Source organism: Amblyomma mixtum, chromosome 2 (genome assembly GCF_055824585.1).
Source record: "Amblyomma mixtum isolate Tamu chromosome 2, ASM5582458v1, whole genome shotgun sequence".
Taxonomy (NCBI): domain Eukaryota; kingdom Metazoa; phylum Arthropoda; class Arachnida; order Ixodida; family Ixodidae; genus Amblyomma; species Amblyomma mixtum.
Window position 1 is genome coordinate 238,825,519 of NC_143013.1, and position 18,649 is coordinate 238,844,167.

Genomic DNA, 18,649 nt, shown 5'->3' on the forward strand with positions numbered 1-18,649 from the left:
CTTAATTTTCCCACCGACTATTCCCTCCGTCTCAAGGACTATTTCGGCTGCTTTACTTCGTCTACTTGGTGCATCTTGTGCTGCGTGTAGGAATAGGGAGCTGACATCAGCTTTTATATTGGTAGAAGTAATATTTTCTCTCAACGATTGCTGAAATGATGGTGCGCACGTAAAGTTCATAAACTTTGGCCTGAAATCAAGCCTCTATTCCTGGCAGCCATATTGAACAATCCCGGGGCATAAAGCCTGCTTGTTGTAATTATTATATTGAGAAGCTGTCATCAATATAGCTAAATTTCGAGGTTCCCGGTCCAGCTTGAATAAAAAAAAATCACGTTTTCGTAGGAAGACGATGACCTGGCACCGAATTTCACAGTACAATACGATCTGATACTGCATCTCGTTCTAGGTCAATTTTCTCAACTGTTTTGAGATCGACTGCTCTCTGCCAAGACATGTGAAGAAAAGAGTGCGCGTTGAAAAGAATGAAGGAGAGATTGAGGACAACGTGCCGCTCGCTAATTGGTGGTCTTATATTTATTCCATGAGCCGCGCTGTTTTCGTTCGAGGAAATATACCTGCTACATTTAACGTAGTTAATGCAACTGCTGATGGCAGTCTCCATGAGAATGTGCTGCGCTGCGTAGAAAGTATGTAATCAACAGTGTCCACTGCCTCGGTGAGGTAATTAACCTACAGGAGCTGGAAGATGTTCCCCTGAATGGACTCATAAAATGTTACGACGAGCGCCACCTTGTAATTTTTGAGCTACCAGAATTGCAACGTCGAATTCACTGCATGGCTTATGAGACTGACATTCTTGTGCGACATACTGCGGCCGTACCTCTGACCTCTTGAGCTTTTCAAATGTCACCGTTGTCTTCCCGCAGTGCATATTAGCCAACGAGGATGCAATTCTGGTTAATCTCCACGCCTTCCCCATTCGTCTTTTAGTTCGAAAGCACAGCTTCAATAGCAATCATGGAAAACTGATGTCTGCTAAAGCCGCTCAGATGCGGGATAAAATATATATTACTGCGACTGGCTTCTGAACCCGCGGGGGCGCGAACAGATCAGCTTCGCTGGTAACTGCATAGAGCAATATGCTATAGCCGAAGCCGATAACGCATCGTCTTAAACTGCAACATACTCTCGCGCTGAGAATTGCACGTCGCCGTCTACATAAACTTTCATCTGTGAGGAAAAGAATCGAAAGGAAACGAAACGCACATAACTAGTTCTTCGGGACGACAGAGTCGCGCTTTGAACTACCTGGCGTTGAAAAATTTTATTATGTAAAATTAAGATGTAATATGTTAAATTTAAATTGATAATTGTTTTTTTTTTCAAGAAAGTCAGTAGCTGTCTCAAATATTTCGGTGGACACACAAATCGCGCCGTAAGGAAACGAGTAAAGGAGCGAATGAAAGAACAAAGGAAGAAAGAGGTGCCATAATGAAGGTTTCCGGAATAATTTCGGCCACCTGAAGATCTTCAACCTGCCCAGATATCGCTCAGAACACGGGTGCCTTTTGTGTTCGCCTCCATCGAAACGTGGCCGCCTCGGTTTGGTTCGAACCTGAGTACTCCGGCTGAGTAGACGAGCTCCTTAACTGTTGAGCCACCGCGAAGGGTGGGAGATGTGCACTGCTTGCGTTTACGTGGACATCGTTTAGGCAGATAAAAATTAAAATTTGTTTTTGAGGAAATGAAATGGCTGAGTATCTCTCGCTCGTCGCCGCCGCAGTGGCTGAGTGGTTATGGTGCTCGGCTGCTGACCCGAAAGACGCGGGGTCGATTCCGGCCGCACCGGTTGAATTTCTTTGGAGGCGAAATTCTAGAGGCCCGTGTACTGTGCGATGTCAATGCACGTTAAAGAACCTCAGGTGGTTGAAATTTCCGGAGCCCTTCAATACGGCGTCTCAACAGCCTGAGTCGCTTTGGGACGTTAAACCCCATAAACAGAAAGCAACCGTACCAACCACATAAAACATTTTCTAGACTCCGCTGAATTTGAGCAAAAGAAAAGGCGCATAACTGGCACCGTGGGTCAGTGGACACATCAATCGCGTTTTCATGTACACGTGGTATTGGTGTCCAACTGCAAAAACCTGTTTTGACACCATATTCCGCGCTTAGCAATAGTAAACCACGAGCAATTTTTTTAATTTTCAATAGGAAGAATGTCGCCATATTTCAGCATATACAAAAAGGACCTTGGTAATTAAAAATCGCAGGGTCAGTATATTCAAACTGCGAGCGAGTGTGGAGGCCCTGTGATGCGTTTTCTGAAGCGGTTACCGAGGCGTTCATTCATTTTACCGCAATAGAGGGCTGGAAGAAACTTTTATTATAGATGCATTGTCGGGTGGCTAAGGCACTTTTCAAGTACCTGTACCTAGTGACGAGAACGCTGTTGTGGTGTATTTTAAATGCACTATCGCCTCGTGTTTCGAATGCTTCATTCCTACGAAAACAGAGACGAAAAATACATCCCTTGGATGACAGAGACATATGAGGTCTGTCGCATTGTGCTAGCAGGCTTAGACGACTGAATTCTTTCCGTAACCACGCGCACATCACAAGGTTCACTCAGCAAAAGAAGGAACTATGTCCAAAATACAAATCAGCGAACGAATCTTTTGCAGAGCGCAGGGACCATTTTTGTTGGAAACCAGTCCTGGTAAGTTCTGGGCTTCTATTTCAGACAGAAATGGTAATAGCGCTGCAATAAGACGTACGCAAGAAAGACTGACACAGGACACGCGTTAACTTCATCTGATTTTATTTACTCCAAAGCCAGCAAATATATATAAAATTCAAGGCATGCGCAAAAAACACCGGTACAATAGGCATCTACAAAACCGTTCAAGATATGATGTATCAGTCTTGAAAAGGCGGACCGAGGTATCACTCACGCAATCTAATCCCCTCTTCCTAATGTGGAATGCTTCCAAAACCTCCCGCGCCTTCATATCTCCACTCCTGTCCAGAATCTTTATCTCCCGAAGCCGTGGCTTACACTTCTTGCATTTATTTATTTATTTATTTATTTATTTCAGTACCCTCAGGGCCCGAGGGCATTACAGAGGGGAGTGGGGTACAATAGACAAAATGACAAAAGAACAGCAGTCACAAGTAACACAAAATGTGAACAAAAATATGGCTCGCGCAAATCATGCCGCATGATTGCTGGCATCTTTTTTGCCCCGGGCCATGTTTTGCCGCATGATTACACGCGAAGCACTCAGCGCAGTGCTGCGAAAGATGTGCACCTCCTAGTTTTGTTAGCCACCTTGCGTGCTCAGCCGCGCGGTCATTAACGCACCGCCCTGTTTGGCCCACATAGGCTTTTCCGCAGGTCAGTGGTATTTCATACACCACACCTGTGCAGCACTTCACGTACTGCTTGCCATGCTTTTTGTTGCAGGAGCTCTTTTTACCGCTCCCAATACGCGCGCATAGCTGGCCAACTTTCGGGGAGCAGAGGCCAAGTTTTCTGCCCCACGAAAGCTTGGCCAGCTATGCGCGCCAGTTATGTCTATGCGCGCCAGCTATGGTCCGCTATGTCTGAAGACTGAGACATCATATCTTGAACGGTTTTGTTGATGCCTATTGTACCGGTGTTTTTTGCGCATGCCTTGAATTTTCTATATATTTGCTGGCTTTGCAGTAAATAAAATCAGATGAAGTTAGCGCGTGTCCTGTGTCAGTCTTTCTTGTGTACGTCTTATTGCAGCGCTATTGCTATTTATGTCTAAAATAATGCACCATCTAGCCCGAACTGATGTTCTTCTAAACCATCTGGGCTTCTTTTTTGCCTCGTGACAGCTCTTCTACGTCTTTTAGAATGAACACTGAAAGAACTAGCGATCCGCTAGTCGCTTTGGGACGTTAAACCCCATAAACCAAACCAAACCAGTACTTTTCAACGCCTTCAACGCGTACTTTCGATGCGTGTTCTCTCATGATATCATGTATTTGCTCCTCTCTCAAGTGCTCATCTAACTCGCGCCATTAATGATATCTCAGTCAGTACACAGTCTTAAACGTGACCAAACCGTAACACAAAGAAAAGTAAAGAACCTGATGGCATCCCAAACTTGTTCCTTGTGAACTTCCGGCTATCTTAGTTTACTTTTCAAACAAAGTAATATCTTCAGGCGTAGCCCCTTCATCATGGTAGATGATCAAGACACTTCTGTTACAGGTGACGCAGTGAGCAACATGCTTCTAACTACCGGCTATTTCTCTAACTCCTTATTCATGTACATTACTAGACCACATATTATACTAAGACATTTAGAATTTTTTAATTAAATAACATTGTATCTAATATGCAGCAGGGATGTCTGTGCACCTTAAAGATCCTTAGAGGTCGAAATTATTTCGGAGCCCTCCCCTACAGGACCTCTTTCTCTCTTTCTTCTTTCACGTCCTTCTTTATTCCTTCCTTACCGCGAAGATCTTGTGTCCGCCGAGATATGTGAGACAGTCAGTGCATCATTTCGTTCATGAAAACCACTTTTAATTTTCATTTAACACAAGACAGCGTGTCGAGCTCACGCATGATATAGCCTATAACCTGGATAAAGGATTTCATATTGACGCTATACTACAAGATTTTTCAAGGCTTTTGGCAACGTACTTCATTCAGAACTACAAACGAAACCAATGCCATTCTTACAAACCCGAACTTGGTCAACTGGAAAGCAAGTTTTTTGTTTCACTGTTTCCTGTTCGTAAGCTTTAACTCAGTCATTTCTTCGGTACAAGACATGTCACTAGGCGTGCGTCAAGGATCGGTCCTTGGTCCTCTCTCATTCTTACTATACATTACTGTTGTGTCCCCTTTTTGCTTTTGTGTGTGTGCGCCCCCGCATCCTCCTCCTAACGACCACTCGCATCCTCCTCCTAACGACCACTCGCATCCTCCTCCTAACGACCACTTGCCCCTCGTCGCACGCTGTCGCCAGATGCACCCCCATGGTGCGCCCCCGCATCCTCCTCCTGTTTTGGGAAGCCACTCCCTCCCGTGGACGCTTCTCCGCTCCCTCCTTTCTTCGGGCGGCCAGTTCGGCTCCTGCCTCGGTCGACGCTGGTCGCACCCTCATCGGCTTTAAATAAACGAAGTCTTAAAGTACCGTGTGTGTCTTTCGCTGCATTCAACACAGCGACCGGACACGACAGTGGCGACGAGAAAGTGGATTCGACCCGCGCTACGCAACGCTATTGACAAGCCATGGCTACGCGAGGGTTTCCCAATCAGATACCAGAGTTCAACGGCTCATCGTGGTCATCGTGGGTTGGACGCCTTCAGTTCTACTTTGAAGCTAACAACATCACAGACCCAGCCTTGAAGAGGGCCAACCTGCTGACGCTGTGCGGGGAGCAGACCTACGATACTGTCTGCGCCCTTATTCAGCCAAGCACACCAGCGGCAGTGTCTTACGACGACATCGTAAAAGCGCTGCAAAAGCACTACGACCCAAGGCCATCCGAGGTCTACAGCCGGGCTCGTTTCCAACGACGAGATCAACTGGGAGGAGAAACTGTGAGCGCCTACGTAGCCGCGCTCAAGAAGCTCGCTGCCGACTGCAATTTTGGAACGCTGTCGACAACAGCTACCGGGCAGGAGGGAGACGCAGCTTCTTCTGCTAACACCACCATGCTTCCCTTGGACGTGATGTTACGCGACAGATTTGTGTGCGGACTGAGTGACGAGTCACTGCAGCAGCGCCTGTTCGCTGAGAAGGACCTCACATTCAGCAAAGCTTACGACATCGCCGTTCGAGCGGAGAGCGCCGGTCACCAGCAGAGAGGGATTCGCCGGAACACCGAGCCGGTACACCAGACAAGCAACCAGGTGCGCAAGCCTTCTGTTGTTGTAAAATCGGTCAAAAAGGCACAACGCTGCTGGCGGTGTGACGACCAACACAACCCCCAGGGATGTCGATTCCAGTCAGCCACGTGTAATTTTTGCCACAAGCGAGGGCATATCGAAAGAGCATGCATTACGAAACGGAGACTTGCCAAGATAAAGTCACCTTCCCAGCCTAATCACAGCGTCAACGCCTCAGAGAATACGCCGCTATCTGATCTCCATGGAGCAACATCAGCAACACCATCTGTGTTGTACGACCTGAACACCATGAATCTCGGCACGCGACCGAAGATTTTTACAGAAGTAAGCGTACATCACCAGCTGATTAAGTTCGAGGTGGACTCCGGCGCAGCCTGTACTCTGATCAGTGAGGACACGTTCCGAACTTCATGGCCATCTGACGCACCCGCCCTGCAACAAGACGACACGCACCTGCGAACGTGGTCAGGACAGAATCTGCCACTATTGGGCTCTGCCAACGTGCAGGTTAACTACAACGGCCAGACCCATACGCTACCTCTGCTTGTTGTGAAGGGCACAGGATCAAGCCTTCTAGGGAGAAACTGGTTTTCTCCACTAGGCGTGATGATATGCGGCATACACCAGACGCCGAGCCAGAACATGGTTGAGCAACTGCAAGAGAAATACGAAAGAGTATTCTCGGTAGAGATTCCAGGAAACGAAGGGCCCCCGGTCACACTGGAGTTGTTGGACAACGCGCAACCCAAATTTCTGAAGGCCAGGCCGGTGCCGTTTGCTCTCCGAGATTCAGTTGAAAAAGAGTTGGACAAACTGGAGCAGCAAGGTGTCATCGAGCCGACGCAGCATTCAGAATGGGCCACACCACTTGTCGTAGTTCGCAAGAAGAACGGAACCATACGCCTCTGCGGAGACTACCGGAGCACCGTCAATCTTGCGACTAAAGCGTCCTCTTACCCGCTACCGACACCTGAAGAAGTATTCAGTGTACTACGTGGCGCAAGAGTCTTCAGCACATTGGACCTCACCCAGGCGTATCAGCAGCTGAAGGTGAGCGAGTCAACTGCTGAATTATTGGCAATTAACACACTGAAAGGCTTGTACAAAGTCAAGCGACTGCCTTTTGGCGTAGCTGCAGCCCCGGCCATATTTCAAAAATTCATGGAGACAGTGCTTCAGGGCATCCCAGGAGTTTGTGTCTACCTTGACGATGTCATCATCAGTGGCACTTCCACTGAAGAGCATGCAGTGCGCCTAGAGCTCGTTCTCGAAAGGCTAGCAAACGCTAATTTGTGCATAAGCAAATCGAAGTGCTGTTTTGCGGTGCCAGAGGTGCAATTTCTGGGACACCGAATTGATGCGGAAGGCATTCACCCTACCGAGGACAAAGTGCGAGCGATCACAGAAGCACGAGCTCCAACAAACAAGCAGGAGCTACAGGCTTTTCTCGGACTCTTGACGTTCTACGACCGGTTCTTGGAACAAAGAGCTACCGTGGCCAACGACTTATACCAACTCCTTCGGAAAGATGTGACATGGACATGGTCGCCACGCCATCAGCAGTCATTCGATGCCCTGAAAGACCTGATTCGAAGATGTACAGTCCTCCGCCACTACGACGAAAGGAAGCCTCTGCTTTTGGCTTGCGACGCATCACCGTACGGAGTCGGCGCGGTTCTATCGCAAACTGACGAGCAAGGAAGGGAAGCTCCCATCGCCTTCGCCTCACGTACGTTGTCGCAAGGAGAACGCAACTACGCGCAACTTGACAAAGAAGGGCTAGCCATCGTCTACGCGGCGACACATTTTCACCAGTACATTGCCGGCCGGAAGGTGACCTTTATAACCGATCACCGACCGCTATTGGGCATTCTGGGACCACAAAGGCCTATGCCACCAACTTTGTCTCCGCGAATGACACGTTGGTGCATCAAACTCTCAGCGTACGACTACGCTCTGGTCTACCGCAATGGGAGTAAACATCAAAACGCCGATGCGCTAAGCCGTCTGCCACTAGACGCAACTGTTGACGAACCATTTCCACCAGGAGACGTTCTGATGTTCGAAGCACTGCCAGAACCTCCGCTTACAGCAGGCACAGTTGCAGCATCTACGCAGAAGTGCGCAGCTCTCCGGCTAGTTTACACAGCTGTTCAACAAGGCAACGTGCATAAACTCAAAGGGGACAACTTCGACGCTTACCGCAGGCGAGCTACAGAGTTGAGCACCCATCGCGGCTGCATCATATTTGGGTCCCGAGTTGTGATGCCGAGAGAACTACGCGCACAAGCTATGTCTCTCATCCACGCCGGACATCGGGGCATCGTTGCAATGAAAAAGTGTGCCAGAAGCTACATGTGGTGGCCTGGCATTGACAACGACATCGAAACAGTGGTGCGAGAATGCAAGCCTTGCCAGAGCAGCCGGAGCGCCCCGCCGAAAGCTCCTGTCCCAGAATGGGAAAAGCCAGACACACCATGGCACACACTGCACATTGATTTTGCAGGACCAATTGAGGGCTGCACTTTCCTTGTGGTCGTAGATGCCTACACAAAGTGGCTTGAGATAAGGCAAATGGGACAGACGACTTCGGCAGCAGTCATTGACAACCTCCGATCACTATTTGCAACGTTCGGCCTGCCGCGCAAGGTAGTGTCGGACAACGGAACACCGTTTGTGTCTGCGGAGATCCTCAAGTTTTATCGCGACAACGGGATCTCATCAGTTACATCGGCCCCCTACCACCCAGCGACAAACGGACAAGCCGAGCGCTACGTAGCCGAGCTAAAACGCGCCCTTGAAAGAGATCAGACAGGCTCGCTGCAGCGCCGCCTTGCGCGCTTTCTCTTCAAGCAGCACACGACGGTTCAGAGCACAACAGGCGAGACCCCCTCGAAAATGATGTTCGAGCGTGAAATGCGAACCCAGCTCACAGCCATCCTCCCCGAGCCAAAGGCAGAGACGTTCCGGGAAGAAAAAGCAATTCCGCGCTGCGGCACGCTTAATGAGGGGCAGCGCGTCCTCGCCCGACAGTTTCTGAAAAAGCCACGCTGGGAGGAAGCTACAATTGTCAGACGCATAGGCCTGCGCTCTTGGCTCGTCAACATACATGGCACAGTAGCACGCCGACATCTCAACCAGCTGCGTAGATTTACGACGCCGTCTGAGAGCTGTCCGCCAGCGGAGAGAACACGTGCACCATCTTCCCACATAGCCTGGCACCTCTTCCCGGAAGAAGAGACTTCGCCCAGGACAGACCTAGGAGACACAGCGAACAACAGCCAGCCTACAAGTGTTTCTCCCCCGAGCGCACAAAGCCAGCGCGCCTCCACGCGTGAGCGCCGACCCCCTGCACGATACCAGGCAACTTTCTAAGGGGGAAGGAAGTGTTGTGTCCCCTTTTTGCTTTTGTGTGTGTGCGCCCCCGCATCCTCCTCCTAACGACCACTCGCATCCTCCTCCTAACGACCACTCGCATCCTCCTCCTAACGACCACTTGCCCCTCGTCGCACGCTGTCGCCAGATGCCCCCCATGGTGCGCCCCCGCATCCTCCTCCTGTTTTGGGAAGCCACTCCCTCCCGTGGACGCTTCTCCGCTCCCTCCTTTCTTCGGGCGGCCAGTTCGGCTCCTGCCTCGGTCGACGCTGGTCGCACCCTCATCGGCTTTAAATAAACGAAGTCTTAAAGTGCCGTGTGCGTCTTTCGCTGCATTCAACACAGCGACCGGACACGACAATTACCAATTTACCGCACGAGATTTCATCTAAAATTTTAATGTATGCTGCCAACTGCGTTTTATATATTATTTTATTTTTTCTTGATCATCGTCGCCTTAATGAATCATTGGTCTGATTTTCCAAATGGCTCAAAACATTGCGAAATGAAGAATAACTTCCCTTGGGCCTTCGTTACGTCAGTCACTAAAAGAACTTGCCCGTCTTTTTTCAGCTACGAGTTCACTGGGAGTTCCTTCAACACGCTACAAAGCTACGCGGAAGACCGCGACCTCATCCCACACATGATGGTAGGATTGAGAGCGAACCTATCTATGCAAGACGTCATGCTCCAACTCTCGAGGGACGACCTAGACCCTGCATACGTGAAACGCACGAAGGCCACCTTAGGTATAGGCCTAAAAAAGGACTTGGACAACGTCTCACACGAAGCAATTTTCAAGAACCTTTCGCGCATCAACCCGGAGGAGAGAACGTTCCATCACCTCCGCTCTTTCCTCTCGGAGAGAGCGGCTGATCTATGGCTCGGAGGTCTCACGACGGATCCCATCCCCCTAGGAAGCAGATGCACGCCGAAAGGCTCGGTCCTCTCGCCCTTCCTATTATACCTCTCCGTCATCACGCTACCCCTGAAACTGGCCGCAATCGAAGGTCTATAAAAATCCCCATGTGGATGTCTACGGGCAGTGACGGCGAAATAGAGGAGACGCTGCAGGAGGCCGTGAACATAATCTAGTCCCATGCCTTGAGCGCGGGGCTCGAATGCTCCCGTCCAGAATCGGAATTGCTAGTGCTCAGAGATAGACCGAGAGAGAGTCTCAGAGGCGAGGCAGCACCGCCTCCACTACAAACAACTGTAGGACGAAACCCTATCAAGCAAGTACCTACCACAAGAATTCTCGGGATCATCATTCATGGCAACAGCAGGAATAATGAAACCATTGACATACTGACCGCCACGATGAATCAAACCAGCCGGCTCATACGAAGAATAGCCAATAGAGACGCTGCATGAGGGAGGCCGACCTCTGCCGACTGATCCAGGCAGACGTACTGAGTAGGTTCATGTACACTTTACCGTACCTGCACCTCTACCAAGCGGAGAAGATCAAGATAAAATGCGTCATCGGTCATGCTTACAAGACAGCGCTCAGTATACCGCACAACACGCCTACCGACAGACTGCTTGCCCTTGGCATACAAAACACACTACCTGAACTATGCGAGGCACACCTCACTTCCCTATACACAAGTCTCACGCGATCCAAGGCAGATAGGCCGTCGTGCACCGTATAAAAATTAACGCCAAACCCCTGATGGAAGACGAAACAACTCCTCGCTGAAGCACACTAAATGCTTACTGTCAAACGCCTACCTAAGAACATGTACTCTACGCACCACGAAGGAAGGCGCAAGGCGAGAGCCCGCGTCTTGCACGCCAAATACAAGGACTACCCTGCAGCCGCTTACGTGGAGATGGCGGATATCCGCACAAAGCGTACGAGATAGGCGCTGTGACCAAGACTTGTTCGCCTCTCACAGCCGCCACGGTGTACACCACCTCCTCCGAGACGGCGGAGGAAGTGGCAATTGCATTAGCCATAGCCGACACCTGAGCTGTCATTATTTTCGGCGATTCAAAAGCAGGCATACGTAACTTCACGAGGGGCCGCGTCTCCCTCATCTCCCTCCAAATCCCCAGAACGCCCACCACACCCCCGCTAGGAAGATCGAGCTGTTATGGGTTCCGACCCACTCGGTCAACCCGGGGAACCACGCAGCTCACGATTACACCCGAGGTGTCGTCGGCCGGGCAGTGGGATCCTCTGACCCTAGTTTGTTGAGGGATGGCCTGAACTCGTTTCACGATATAACAAACCACTTTCGCCTCGAAAGACGCTCCTTCCCTACATTGCATAAATCGCTCGCAAAGACAAAGGAGACCACCTGGCGTCGCTTGCAAACCCATTTCCACCCCAACCCGATGGTACTTTCGCTCATGTACCTTGGGCTATACCCCTCCCAGGGCAACAAGTGCGGCGAGAGAGCCGCAGTAGACCATATCCTGTGGAAATGTCTGGAGGATCCGCCTGCCCCGGACCTTATTCAGCTCCTGACTTTCGAGCAGTGGGAGGCTCTGCTGCCCAGCTCTGACCCGGAGTCCGAACTCCGGACAATGCAGCGATCCAATGAGGTCGCCGTAAGCCACGGGCATACGGCCATCTATAGAGACCAAGACCTCACCTTAAACCAATTTCTGCTGGTGAATAAATGTTTCCAATCCAATCTAATCCTTCAATGGATTTTGAAATATAAATACTACGGCCTCACTTTCACCCCTGACCCTTGCTGAAGGAAACACCTGGTAGCAACATATGGGATCTATTTCGGCCAAAACTCTACAAAAACTAGGCTATTGGCGTCCAAGGCTGACAAATTCCCCGCGGACACTTAGATGGCATAAAAGAATTATCCGCCCTACGCTTCACTCTACTAATTTAGTCTGGAATCCTTACAAGCAGTACGAAATCGGTAGAGTTGAGTCCGTACAAAGGAAAGCCATTCATTTTAACTACCGCCTTTGTGACTAGGAGTTTGCGTACTCATCAGCGACGGCAAACATCTATCACAGAACAGCGGTACATCGACTGTTAATTTTTCTCTCTCGGCATTATTGATTTATGCTGTCGCCTATCCAGTCACGAATATATCACGTTCGATAAATTTGCTTCTAGTAGTAGACAACATGTGTTGGTCTTAACTCTGCAACTTTTTATGCACCGATGAACATTTCAAGTATAGATTTTCTTCTATGAAAAAAAAAATAAATTTTCGAATTCACTACCAGGTACCAACGTTCCCGCATATTAAGCAAATTTTTTAAAAGTGCAATGGGTACATATTTCAGTACTGTCGCTACTGCATCAAATTTATTCGCGCTAGCGTATTTTTTGTAAGTGCTTTCAAATACCTAATATTTTACGTTGGGAAGTGCTTAGTGGAACTAGTGGTGGCAGAAAGTTTAAAGTACGGGTGGAGACTTTGGGATACTCACTCAATTTTTTCCCGCACAAATTTAAACTCTCCTTAGTGTCGGAAGCACTTGTGAAATAGATTGCTATTGAAAATGAGAGGAAAATTTTCGTAGCGTAGCCAATTTTTGGTGACTTGCATGACATTTCGGGTGAGTAAAGTTGGTGTGCCACGTGCGCCACCACGTTCGATTGAGGTGTCTTGACAAAAATGGGCGAAACTCTACCTGTCCCTAAGCCAGCTTTTCGTGTGTACCAAAAGGTGCCAGGTCAAACATTGCCTTTGCTTGATCAGCTGGAATAGACATGCCTGACGTTCCGGTGGCAGTCGGATCAGAAACCTTGGTGCGAATACAACAATTGCTGAACAAACAGTGCTGCGAACTTGATGTAATGGCACGCTTAATGATGTCCTGGGACCGAGTTAGTGACGTCCCCGTTCACCTCATTATTCTTTCTATGTGTTTAATGCGAGAAATCTAGAATTTTTCCTGATGTCATGGCAGGCTTAACGATATTCTGGGACCAAGCTTGCGATATACCCATTCACCTCATTATTCTTTCTAGATTTTTAATGCCAGAAATCTAGAATTTGTTAGCTCTCTGAAGTAGAAGCAGTACTAAATGCTTCTGCAGTCATATAGGAGATGCTTTTATTTGTTTATTTGGACTTAACTTCTATTTAAAATCTGACCTTAAGGCTTTATAGACATACACCCACAGATAATCAGAAAAAAAGAGAGTTTACGTCATCCTACCTGTTCAACAAGCCACCAATAAGAGAAAGCAGCACCAAAAACATTTCACAAATATAACGCTGCGTGTGCATCAGGTTCCGAAACGTTTTACAATAAGACCCACGTGTTAAACAAGAAATGCAATATCTCAGACATCGCTTCTACCTAGAGACCACTGACTAGCTCCCTTTGTAGGCTTAATCAAAACAGTGGGCTTTGTGCAGAGGGCTCAAAAACGTTAACATATCTATAATAGTGTGGTAAAAATGTGAACACTTTTTTTCTAAAAAAAACCAATCAACTTCACTAGACGTCAGTTAAAGAGAAATCCTAATTGCGGTTTAAATTACTATATCTTACAAACTAATTTCGTAATAACACATTAAGACAGTTACTCCCAACTGTGAGCTCCTAGCCACGGAAAACACAGCGTCAAACCAGTTGTCAAAATGGAGACATGACAGGTGGCTAAACCAGTTCAACGCGAAGCAGTCCTGGGGCCATAATCTAAGCTCTCCATTTTTTGTTGTCCATTTCGCTTCCATTCGGTCCTCTGTAAATGGTCCCTCAAATACACCCACACTTTCTAGGGTCTGTGGGAAGCAACCCGGACATTTGATGGCTGTGATCGTACCTCACCATTGGGTGCCATTGGCACCGACATGCAGCCAATTGTGTGTTGACACACAAGCTTGATAGGCGCGGGTGTATCTGAGTGACCGCTTACAGAGGACGAAATGGTTGCGAAATAGGCAACTGAAAATGAACAGATTATATAGTGCGGCCGCTGGAATACGGCCTCTGGACACAAAACCTTAATTTAGCGCATGAAACAGCAGGAAGATTCTCTGCGAACGCGACGTCCGTTGATGACGTTGCAACGCCTGCGGCGCCCAATTCAAAGTGCATGATGCATGGTACCATGGCAAGCACTATGTTTTTTCGATTGGTGCGACGAAAAGCAGAGTCATATCCAACTTGGCCCCCATTATTCTCCAGAACGAGGAATGAAAAGAAATCACGGTAAAATAGCGCAGAAAGTTCGAATCGGAGACAGGAAGCATTGCAAGAGAGAGAAAGAAAAATTTTATTATGGCAAGTGTGCTGACCCCCCTTTGGTCCCTGGACCACCGCACGCTCCCTCTCTACGTCCGAACGTTCATATGGTGTTTGTTCATGACGTCGGCACCCCGAAGCACCGCAGCAAGCTGCGATGGCGGGTCCAGAGACGAGAGCACGACCTCCCAGTCCTCCCAACTTCATAACGCGGGCTGTCTCTGTGGGGGGGGATCAGCAGGGCAGCCGAAAAGCATGTGGGAGAGTGTGGCGTGAGGGTCGCCGCACAGGGAGCATGGAGGGGAGGTGCCACAGTAGTGGGATGGCAGCTGAGGGGATGAGAGAGAGCGGGTCTGGAGGCGTCTCCAGAGGATCTGTTGAGAGTGGGTAAGGGAGGGGCGTGGAGGAGGGTAAGTACGACGGTCCAAGCGGGGCATTTGCGTGAGCTCTGCAAAGGTGTACGCCCCTTCTCTCGAGAAGCCTGGACCGAGGCCGTCCTGAGCTCGGAAAATCAAGCCTCGGGCCAATTTATCGGCAGCCTCGTTTGCTGGATTCCCAGAGTGAGCCGGCACCCACCGGAGCTCTACCCTGCGTGGTAAGTTTTTGGTGGGGGTGTTCAGCAACTCCCAAGCAGGGTCGTGAATCCTGCCTCTCGCGAAGTTGAACAGAGCCGTTTTGGAGTCGCTAAAGATGCAGTTTGCATTGGAATGTACAAGGTCTAGGGCGATGGCGGTTTCCTCTGCCTCCTCAGGCGTAGAGCCCGAGGGAAGGCGGTGTATGAGGGGCTGTGCTAGGTTTAGATTGTAACCAACTGCGCTCGTCCTTCTCTGTTCCTTCTTCGTCCTTGTTGTCTTAGCGCTTGAAAAATGTCACAACTGCTACAGCTTCATGCGTTGTGTACGCGGCGTCTACCCAAATGGCGTCCTGGGCTTGTCCGTAATACTTGTGAAGGGCATTAGCGCGAGCAGTGTGGCAAGGGACGTGGTACTGGGGATGAACGCTCCGAGGAAGGGGTTTCACAACGAGGGGGGTATGAATGTGTCGAGGAATTGCTATAAGGGAAGTCTGATTAGCGGGAATGTTGATGAGAAGGGAAGCGAGGATATGACTGCCAGTTGCGCTCGCGGCAAGTCTTAAATACTGTCTGATGGTGCACGTGTACTAGTTCCTGAAAGGTGTTATGCATGCCTAGTTCAAGGAGTTTCGCTGTGCTAGTCCTGCGAGGTTGGTTTAACGCTGTCGTAGTTGCAAGAGGAATCATCGCATTCACTCGCTCTGTTTCCGTGCGGTCAGCTTAAAGAGTCCCAGAAAGGGTGTTTGAGGTTGGAAAAAAAAATACTTGCATTATGTAGAGCGTAGCCCACTGAACGTTCATGCCGCGTATAATCCATCAAAAGCGAGTTGATAATTTATAATAAATTTTCAAAATCTACCGTTCCCAAGCCTCGCGGCGACCAGCGGCGGTGAACTTCCGCCCGAATCCGTACTCATTACGTCATTTTAGTACTCTTTACGTCACCAGCGCAGGGCTACCAACGGTTCGCGGTGCCAACGTGAAATCACGCATTTAACAAACTAAAAGCCCTAGATACTTCACATTCTTACTCTTTTCGAAAACATTTCGCATTTAAGCAAGGAGAGTTGTCGTTTATATGCGTGTTTACGTGGTTGTGTTGGGTGTCAGAAATTAGTACAGCACTTCCTGTTTACAATGTTGTCGTCTGCTCGTACCGCTTGTGTCACTGCGCCGGCGCCGCCGTCGAGCCCAATTGAGAATCGAGGTGCGATTTCGAGTCACCGCACTACTGATTTCTGTCGTGACCTGCGTCGCATGCGCAATCAAAATGGATCGGCTGTACTGTATCGTTGGGTGCAAAGCCAGGGTTCAGCAAGATGTTTTTCTTCGGCACTGTCTGCCGAAAGATAGAAGGGAGCGAGCTGTCGTCGTCGTCAGGATTCAGCGCCGGATTTCTGATTGGCGTGTCCTTATAAACTTGGCCGACGCGCCGCACCGATCGTCGCTTGCGAACTGCCGCCCCACTACAAGCAGGGACACACGGAGCGGTGAGCATCGCTGCGCCGCTCTACCCACTCTCCGCCCACCACCGGTGTCAAACTTAGCCGCCATGCAGTTCATCCGGGCCTTCCTACGGGGCCGCACCTTCCGGGTCCGAGTTGGTGGCCAGCTGAGCTCTCCCCGTCCCGTCCTGACGGGGGTCCCCCAGGGCTCAGTCCTGAGCCCTCAGCTCTTCAACCTGGCCATTGCCGGGCTACCAGCTGCCCTCAAGACCAGGTCCTCCCACAAGGTACAGCGCTCAATCTATGCAGACGACGTGGCGCTTTGGGTGAGAGGGACACCCAAGATGATCCGGTCGATGCGCACCGCCCTCCAGAGAGCCCTGGACTCCTCAAGGACGTATCTGAAGTCCATCAGCCTCAACGTGTCCCCTACCAAGACCAAGGCCCCCCTTTATCATCCAAAGGGTCTCCGGGCACGTATCAACCACCTGAGGCTTGAAGGGACTCCACTCACGTGGAAGGACCAGGTGCGTTACCTAGGCCTCCAAATCGACCTTCGCCTCTCATGGATCCCAGCCACAAAGGCCCTCCTGCCTCGTCTGCGGCAGGTCGGCAGGCAGTCCAACAGCTTCTTGCCAGGAGACACGGCTGCTACCCTTCCTGGGCCCTCCGCCTCTATCATGCGGCTGCCACTGCCCTAGTGACATACGCCCTCCCACTGGTGACACTACCACCAGCCCGCTTGAGGTCCCTAGAGCAAATCTACCGCTCTACACTGAGACAGTGCATGGGCCTTCCTCGGTGCTCTCCCATTGCGGTCACCCACTCAGAGGCTGGGACCTGGCCACTGTCTCTCCTCCTCCTACAGACTGGGCTTCGACACCTGGACCGCCTGCACCACTCGCGAGACGGTGGGGCCTTCCTATCCCGTCTCAGCCAGGCCCCGTCTTCCCGCATGGGGCTCCAATGGAGCACCTTCACCCGGCTCCTTGCCCCTCCTACAGCCAAAAAAGCAGCCCCCCCACCACCCACCAGGCCTCCGCTCTCCATCTCCGCGGACCTCAAGGACTGCAGCAAGAGGCGAACTCCGTCCACTGCCCTCCAACAGAGCATTTCCGCTCTGCTGCACGAGACACTTGAAGATCACCTACAGATCTTCACAGACGGCTCAGTCCTCCCAACCAGCGGACAAACTGCGGCAGCCTGCGTCGTGCCAACCCTGGGTATAGCCCTGGCTTGCCGGCTAGGATTCCCGGCCAGCTCAACAGCGGCGGAACTGGCCGGCCTCCATCTGGCCGCAGACCTCCTCAGTCTGATTCCTGGGCAGCAACCAACCGTCATCCTGACGGACTCAAGGGCTGCCCTCCTGCTCCTACGGCGAGGACAGACAAGGCAGGACACTGTTGCCCGCCTCAAGGCCCGCCTGATGACCATCGAGGACTCTGGCCGCCCTGTTTCTTTGCAGTGAGTTCCCTATCACGTCGGAATTGCGGGTAACGAGGCGGCAGACCAGGTGGCCGGAGCTGCTCACACCAGCGGCTCTCCCATCAACCCAGCGGTGACCCAACTGGACTTTGCCCGCCCCGCTCTCAGGCGGGCCATTCAGGGTCTCCACCCAGATCCCCGATTGGCAGCAGAGGAGCGCTTCCTAAGGGTCCCTGACGACCTGCCCTGTAAAGAGCGCTTCCTACTCCTGTGGCTCCGAATGGGCTCCTCCTGGACGCAGGGCCGTCTCCATCGCCATGGCAGAGCCTCCTCCCCAGCCTGCTCCTCTTGTGGGGCCGACGAGTCTCTGGACCACCTCCTCTGCACCTGCCCAACCCTGGACGCAGCACGCACAACATGGTCCAAGGCTACCGTGCCCTGGGCCTCCCCGCCACCTCAGCCCAGGACCTGCTCCACCCTGCCCGCAGCCCCATCGCTGCCTTCAGGCTACTCCTGGAGTTCCTCCAGGTGACAGGCCTAGACACTCGGCTCTAAACTGTAACCCCACCCCAGCTTCCCAGCTGTATCCCCCTCTAGGGCCCCAGCCCCCGTGCACCAGTCCGGGTGCATAGGAGCCCTCCCCTGTGCGAGCTGCACCACACGCCAGAGGAGCCCTGTCCAAGTGACGAGCACTGTGCGCGCGCTCCCTGCGAATCCCCCCCCCCCATCCCCACATCCCCACCCCGCTCCAAGCAGTGCCCCCGTTCAAAAGGGTGTCAGAAT

At 50.9% G+C, this 18,649-nt stretch overlaps 1 pseudogene; it reads left to right on the plus strand.

Moving 5' to 3' along the window:
• Positions 1-17,396: 17,396 nt before the first annotated feature.
• LOC149363086 (uncharacterized) lies at positions 17,397-18,421 on the plus strand (annotated as a pseudogene).
• The last annotated feature ends 228 nt before the right edge of the window (positions 18,422-18,649 follow it).